Genomic DNA, 8,456 nt, shown 5'->3' on the forward strand with positions numbered 1-8,456 from the left:
CAACCACTGATCATCACTGTTTGTCCCACTTGGCACACTTTATTCTTCATTTAAAACTTTCTTCTTGGAGATATTTACAAGTAATAAAATTAAGTAACCATTCTCTCTGTCACTGCTTCTTGACAGAAAGTACAGTATTTTGTAAAAGCGTTCAAGTATAGTTTGTGGTACCATAACCAAAGATGACTTCTTGTAAGAAAAATTATTTAAGAAATAAATTATTATCAGGGCAGCACGGTGGTGTAGTGGTTAGCGCTGTCACCTCGCAGCAAGAAGGTCCGGGTTCGAGCCCCGTGGCCGGTGAGGGCCTTTCTGTGCGAAGTTTGCATGTTCTCCCCGTCTCCGCGTGGGTTTCCTCCAGGTGCTCTGGTTTCCCCCACAGTCCAAAGACATGCAGGTTAGGTTAACTGGCGACTCTAAATTGACAGTGAATGTGAGTGTAGAACTTTGCACGGGTGGGTAGAGCACAGAAGTACGGCAGGCCAGAACTGAGTTTCCAAAAACTCTTTATTAACACTTTTCAGTGTTTTCACTCTCCCAGACACTCAGACACATGCACACACGCATCAGCCGTCTGGTTGGGGAGAGAGCTCTCTTCCTCTGCTCTCTCTCTCTCTCCCCTTATATCGGGCGTGGTCGCTGGGAAGACACACAAACACAGGTTAATTGACATCAGGTGTAGTGATTCTGCCACTTACCTTCCCTGACTCCGCCCTCTGGTCACAGACTGACGCTTGACCACACCCCCACTGCCACATAATCCCACCGCCCGACTCAGGCCGGGCAGCCGTCCGGCCTGCAGCCGACTCCCCCCCCCCCTTGACAGGAGAGGAAGTCCGCCACAACCATCTGCGCCCCCGGCCTGTGGATCACCTTGAAGTTAAAGGGCTGGAGTGCCAGATACCAACAGGTGATCCGCGCGTTGGCATCCTTCATGCGGTGGAGCCACTGGAGGGGCGCGTGGTCCGAACAGAGGGTGAAAGGGCGTCCCACTCCCAGCAGGTAGTAGCAGAGGGCGAGGACCGCCCATTTGATGGCTAGGCACTCCTTCTCGATTGTGCTGTAGCTCCCCTCACGCACTGACAGATTCCTGCTGATATACAGCACGGGGCGATCCTCCCCCTCCACCTCCTGGGACAAAACAGCCCCCAGCCCTCTGTCCGATGTGTCAGTCTGCAACATAAAGGGGAGAGAAAAGTAGGGGAGTGTAACAGTGGCCCCCCACACAGTGCAGCCTTCACCTCAGAGAAAGCCCGCTGGCATTGCTCCATCCACTGGACCAGATCTGGTGCCCCTTTTTAGTGAGATCAGTCAGCGGGCTGGTGACATCCAAATAATTAGGTATAAACCTACGATAGTAGCCAGCCAGCCCCAGGAACTGTCTCACCCCCTTTTTGGTCTTGGGCCTCGGGCAGGCCGCAATCGCTGCTGTCTTATTAATTTGGGGACGCACCTGCCCATTGCCCAAGTGGAAGCCCAGATACCATACTTCCACCTGCCCAATCACACACTTCTTCGGGTTGGCCGTGAGACCCACTCACCTCAGCGACCCAAGGACGGCCCTCAGGTGTTGCAGATGCCGCGGCCAGTCATTACTATAGATTATACCGAGTGACGCAGGACACTCGGACTAAGGAGATGGTCTCACAACTTTTGATCACAAAGAGCCACCGGGAATTGGTATTCCAGGCGGCTCACTTTAATCCCATGGCTGGACACTTGGGGCAGGATAAGACATTAGCCTGAATAATGGCCCAGTTCTATTGGCCAGGGATTCGCGGCGATGTCCGTAGGTGGTGTACGGCATGCCGCAATTGCCAGTTAGTAAATCCCGCGGCCATTCCAAAAGCGCCTTTGCGCCCTCTACCATTAATCAAGACCCCGTTTGAAAGAATTGGGATGGATCTCGTCGGGTCATTAGATCAGTCAACACGAGGGTATCGCTTTATTTTAGTCCTGGTGGACTATGCAACGCGATAGCCGGAAGCAGTGCCTCTTTGCAATATCTCAGCACACACTATTGTGGAAGCACTCTTCCACATCATCTCCCGAGTCAGAATCCCCAAAGAGATTCTGACTGATCAAGGCACTTTGTTTATGTCATGCACACTGTGCGAACTGTATGGGTTATTGGGAATTAAGCCGATCCGCACCAGCGTTTATCACCCACAAACGGACGGTTTAGTCGAACCGTTCAACTGCACCCTCAAGAATATAATTAAAAAATTCGTAAGCGAGGACGCACGCAATTGGGATAAATGGCTCGAACCCCTGTTATTCGCAGTGCGAGAGGTCCTACAAGCCTCCACGGGGTTCTCCCCGTTTGAATTATTACATGGGCATAAGCCACGCGGCATCCTAGATGTACTGCAGGAAAATTGGGAGGAGGGACCTTCACCGAGCAAAAACAAAATTTAATACGTTATTGACCTGCACGCAAAACTCCACACACTCACACCTAACCCAGGAGAATTTGCGGCAGGCTCAAGAATGGCAAATCTGCCTGTACGACAGGGGTACGCGCCTTAGGGAGTTCGCACCGGGAGATAAAGTACTCATACTGTTGCCCACGTCGAGCTCCAAATTGATCGCCAAGTGGCAAGGACCCTTTGAGGTCACATGGCGAGTCGGGGACGTTGACTATGAGGTGAGGCGAACGGACAGGGGTGGGGCGCTACAGATTTACCACCTCAATCTGCTTAAACTCTGGAACGAGGAGGTCCCTGTGGCGTTGGTGTCGGTGGTTCCAGAGAAGGCGGAGCTGGGGCCAGAGGTTCAGAAAGGAACATTGACATCGCTTACCTCTCCGGTCCCCTGTGGAGACCACCTCTCCCCGACCCAACTCACAGAGGTTGCCCAGTGGCAGACCGAATTTTCGGACGTGTTCTCGGCCCTGCCCGGCCGCACCCGCCTCATAGAACACCACATTGAGATGCCCCCGGAGGTGGTAGTGCGCAGCCGCCCTTACAGGCTACCCGAACACAAGAAAAAGGGGGTTTGGGAAGAACTTGAGGCCATGCTTGAAATGGACATCGTTGAGGAGTCCCACAGTGACTGGAGCAGCCTGGTGGTCTTGGTTCCCAAGACCGACGGGTCGGTCTGGTTCTGTGTGGACTATAGAAAAGTCAACACGGCGTCTAAATTCGACGCGTACCCAATGCCTCGCATTGACGAGTTGCTGGATCGACTAGGCACGGCTCACTTTTATTCGACACTGGATTTGATAAAGGGTTATTGGTAGATCCCCTTGACTCCATTATCCCGGGTTTCGGCACCACTGTAGAACTTTGCATGGGTGGGTAGAGCACAGAAGTACGGCAGGCCAGAACTGAGTTTCCAAAAACTCTTTAACAACACTTTTCAGCATTTTCACTCTCCCAGACACTCAGACACACGCACACACACATCAGCCATCTGGTTGGGGAGAGAGCTCTCTTCCTCTGCTCTCTCCTTATATCGGGCGTGGTCGCTGGGAAGACACATAAACAGGTTAATTGACATCAGGTGTAGTGATTCTGCCACTTACTTTCCCTGACTCCGCCCTCTGGTCAAAGACCGATGCTTGACCACGCCCCCACTGCCACAGTGAGTGTGAATGGTTGTCTGTGTCCATGTGTCAGCCCTGTGATGACCTGGTGACTTGTCCAGGGTGTACCCCGCCTTTCGCCTGTAGCCAGCTGGGATAGGCTCCAGCTTGCCTGCGACCCTGTAGAACAGGATAAAGCGGCTAGAGATAATGAGATGAGATGAGATGCCACTGATCATGATGAATGAATTAATATGCTAATCAATCTATGATGTCATCTAGTGACTGTCTAGGTGCTTTAGCAACTTTCCTATAAAGGCTTAGCAACACTGTACACAACTGCAAAACCCATAATTCCTGTCAGAGATAAGAGAGAACAGCAACTGAAGCAGGTCAAATCCTTGTGGTTCTTCTTAACCCATGAAGGTCATAGCTCATTTTTCAGTTATTCACCTTAAAGCATATTATTCAGTAACTGCTGTGGATTATTTTGGGTGCTTAAAAAGAACTGTAAATTTTATGGCAGATTTAAAATCAAGCACAGAACCAGAGTCTTTAGTCAGTGTCTCTCTAAGATTTGAACTCACAACCATCAAGTCAAGTCAAGTCAACTTTATTGTCAAATATGCTATACATGCTCGACATCCAGCACAGATGAAATATCAGTCCTCTCTGACCCACGGTGCAAACTGGCAATGCAATAAATAAAAATAGAATAACTGAAAAAAAACCCCAATATAAACAGTATAAACACTCTAGATAGGAACTAGACAGACTAAACACTCAAACAATATAAACAGTATAAATAAACAGTATAAATACTAGATAAGAACAAGACAGACTAAACACTCAGATGATATAAACAGTATAAAACACTCTTGATATGAACTAGACTAAACACTCAAACAATATAAACAGTATAAATAAACAGTATAAACACTAGATAACAACAAGACAGACTAAACACTCAAACAGACAATATAAACAGTATAAACACTCTAGATATTAACTAGACGAAACACACACACACAAATTGGTACAATAACCAAACAGTCAAGGGCACTTGAGGTATAGCAGGTAAACATGAAATAAGCAGAATAAACAAACTAGCAGCTGTTAAGGTGAGGTAGTGCGGAATAGTGCAAATGAGCGAGGTAAAGTGAGATGTGCGGTCCCTGAGTTCAGTGTGTTAATGAACGATGAGATGTATGCATGTGTGTGTGTGTGTGTGTGTGTGTTGGGGGGGGAACTATGAGGATGACATGTCAGATGCTGAAGGGGTGTGTGCGAGCAGAATCTGTGGCGGGGGGAGGACGGGCAGAACAGGGAGGGAGTTGAGCCTCCTGACCGCCTGGTGAAAGAAACTGTTCTTGAGCCTGCTGGTTTTGGCCCGGAGACTCCGCAGTCTCCTCCCCGACGGCAGCAGACTGAAGAGGCTGTGAGATGGGTGGGTGGGGTCACCTGCAATCCTGATGGCTTTGCAGGTGAGGCGGGAGTTATAGATATCCATAAGAGAAGGGAGAGAGACACCAATGATCTCAGCTGCTCTCACGATGCGCTGCAGAGTCTTGCAGCAGGACACGGTGCAGGCGCCGTACCACACGGTGATGCAGCTGGTCAGGATGTTCTCGATGGTGCCTCTGTAGAATGTGTGCATGATGGGGGCCGGGACTCTTGCTCTCCTCAGTTTGCGGAGGAAGTACAGACGCTGTTGGGCTTTTCTGGCCAGTGATACGGTGCTGTTGTTCCAGGACAGGTCTTCAGAGATGTGCACACCCAGAAACTTGGTGCTGCTCACCCTCTCCACTGCAGCACCGTCGATAGATAGTGGAGCATGCTGGGTGTGCTCTCTCCTGAAGTCCACAACAATCTCCTTCGTTTTCTCCACGTTCAGACGGAGATTGTTGTCCTTGCACCACATGGCCAAGCGGCTCACCTCACTCCTGTAGATTGTCTCATCGCCGTTGTTGATGAGACCCACCACAGTCGTGTCATCCGCAAACTTAATGAAGATATTTGAGCTGGATGTTGGTGTGTAGTTGTGGGTCAGCAAAGTGAAGAGGAGGGGGCTTAGCACACATCCTTGGGGGGCCCCCATGTTTAGTGTGATGGTGCTGGAGGAGTTGCTGCCGACCTGTACAGTCTGTGGTCTCCCCGTCAGGAAGTCCAGCAGCCAGTTGCACAGGGAGGTGTTCAGTCCCAGATGGTCCAGTTTGTGAATGAGCTGCTGAGGAATGATTGTGTTGAATGCTGAGTTAAAGTCTATGAACAGCATTCTGACATACGAGTCTTTTTTCTCCAGGTGGGTGAGGGCTGAGTGGAGAGCAGTGGAGATGGCGTCATCGGTCGAACGGTTGGATTGATATGCAAACTGGAAAGGATCCAGGGTGGGGGGGAGGGCAGACTTGATATGCCTCATGACTAGCCGCTCGAAGCACTTCATGAGGATGGGAGTGAGTGCAACAGGGCGGTAGTCATTGAAGCAGGAGGGAGACTGCTTCTTCGGGACCGGGATGATGGTGGTGGCTTTGAGGCATGTGGGGACAACAGCCTGGCTCAACGAGATGTTGAAGATGTCTGTAAAGACATCTGTGAGCTCCTCGGCACAGTATCTCAGGACACGACCAGGACCCGGGGCTTTTTGTACATTTGTCGTCCTGAGAGCTCTTCTCACGCTGTCTGGGGACAGCGTCAACACCTGGTCGCCGGGAAGTGGTGGGGTCTTCTTTGCCGTGGTGCTGTTGTCTGCCTCAAAGCGAGCGAAAAAGTCGTTCAACTGATTCAGCAGAGACGTGGAGTTGTCACAGGTCTGTGGTGAGGGCTTGTAGTCTGTGATGGTCTGAATCCCCCGCCACAGGTTCCTGGTGTCTCTGCTGTCGTTGAAATGGTCAGCAATGTGCCTGGAATACTGTCTCTTGGCCACCCTGATGCCTCGTGACAGATTGGCCCTAGCTGTCCTCAGGCCCACCTCGTCCCCAGCTCTGAAGGCGGCGTTCCGAGCCCATCTCAAGCAAACAACATTTATTGTTGAGTTACCAGTTTTGACACAGGGCTACGACTGCCAGTGAATACAGTACACCCAAATTCTCACTTTGGTCAAAGTAAGATTACTCTTTTAAATAAATCCTCTTGTAAATGTTGATATACAGTACTGTGAAAAAGTCTTAGGCACCGTATTTTTTTCATAGAACAAACTTTGTTATAGATTTCTATTTTATGACTTCTACATTATCAAATCAATATAAAAACATTTTAGAGTTCTAAACGTTCCTTCATTTTCCAGCACAAAATTAATGTTACAGGAAAAAAAATTTTTGCATCCGAGCAACATGACATTACAAGAGAGCACTTTTCAGATTAAAAAAGAAAACATAATGAAGGCTACTGGGTTTTGGTGCAAAATGAAGACGCGAGTGTGACAGTCAAAGTGTCCAGAAGAACTGTGGCTGGTTCTGTAAGATGCTCAGTAAAACCTACAGCTCATTTCCTTATCAAATTACACTCATTGGACCTGAGACTACTATGTTGTTGTTGTTTTTTAAAGCAAAAGATCATCTCACACCAAATATTGACTTTGTTTCATTTATTATGGCTTACCGCTGTTTACGGGTTGTTGTTTTTTTTAAAGTTGAAACATTTAATTTCATTATTTTTAAGCCATTTTTTGTCTCCACCATTTCTTTAATTGTGCCTAAGACTTTTGCACAACTTCAAATTCTTCAAAAGTACAAAGACAATTCACAAAAGAAAAAAAAAGTTTTTACTTCATCAAACGCTGCTTTTGGTTATGATGGTAAACAAGCATTTGTTTTCCCCAAGAAATGTGAGGAAAATGTTAGCTAAGGCTAACTAACAACAGATTTGTTGCTAAGTTAGCATGATAACATATTGGCATGAGAAGTCTGACTAGACAAGCTAGCTGAATGCTAATAGCTATCTGTTATACAGTCCTCAAATCTGAGTTTAGCTTTGTTTTGAATTGAGACTAGAAGCTATTTGATGCTAAAGGTTAACTTATGACTTTACAAAGTTATGACTGTAGAGAAATGTACTGATGTTTGAACATGTAAGGAGAAAATAGAAATTTGTCGTTTGAAATGTCGTGACTGGTGAGTAAGTGTAGTAGCCCACTGGGCTGCGACAGCCCGCGACTAGTTGGAGACAACAACTGCGATAAAATATGCAAATTAGCGACAATTTTCACTTGGAATCACACTGAATTGATATTCGCATACTTTACCACAATTGTTGTGTCTCCAACTAGTCGCAGGCTGTCGCAGCCCGGCTTTCCCTCGGCAGGCAGGGAAGTAGAGGAAGCCTCATGGAAACTGACTTGAGAAGGGTTCACGACGGGTTTGCGACACCAGCGATGCATTTGCGGCTATTTTGAGAGAAATTTTGTCGCACGAATTTTTTGAACATGTTCAAAATTTCAGCGACGAAGGAACGACACTTTGCGACTCATGCGAGGAAATTGAGAAGCCCCGCGAATCTTTCAAGACATTTTTGAAACTCTCTCGCGAATGATGTTCGCACTTTGTCGCAAGCTGTCGCAGCCCAGTGAGATACTAGCTTAAAAGGGCGGCATGGTGGTGTAGTGGTTAGCACTGCTGCCTCACAGCAAGAAGGTCCGGGTTCGAGCCCAGCAGCTGGCGAGGGCCTTTCTGTGTGGAGTTTGCATGTTCTCCCCGTGTCCGCGTGGGTTTCCTCCGGGTGCTCCGGTTTCCCCCGCAGTCCAAAGACATGCAGGTTAGGCTAATTGGTGGCTCTAAATTGACCGTAGGTATGAATGTGAGTGTGAATGGTTGTCTGTGTCTATGTGTCAGCCCTGTGATGACCTGGCAACTTGTCCAGGGTGTACCCCGCCTCTCACCCATAGTCAGCTGGGATAGGCTCCAGCTTACCTGCGACCCTGTAGAACAGGATAAGC

Source organism: Neoarius graeffei, chromosome 10 (genome assembly GCF_027579695.1).
Source record: "Neoarius graeffei isolate fNeoGra1 chromosome 10, fNeoGra1.pri, whole genome shotgun sequence".
Classification (NCBI taxonomy): domain Eukaryota; kingdom Metazoa; phylum Chordata; class Actinopteri; order Siluriformes; family Ariidae; genus Neoarius; species Neoarius graeffei.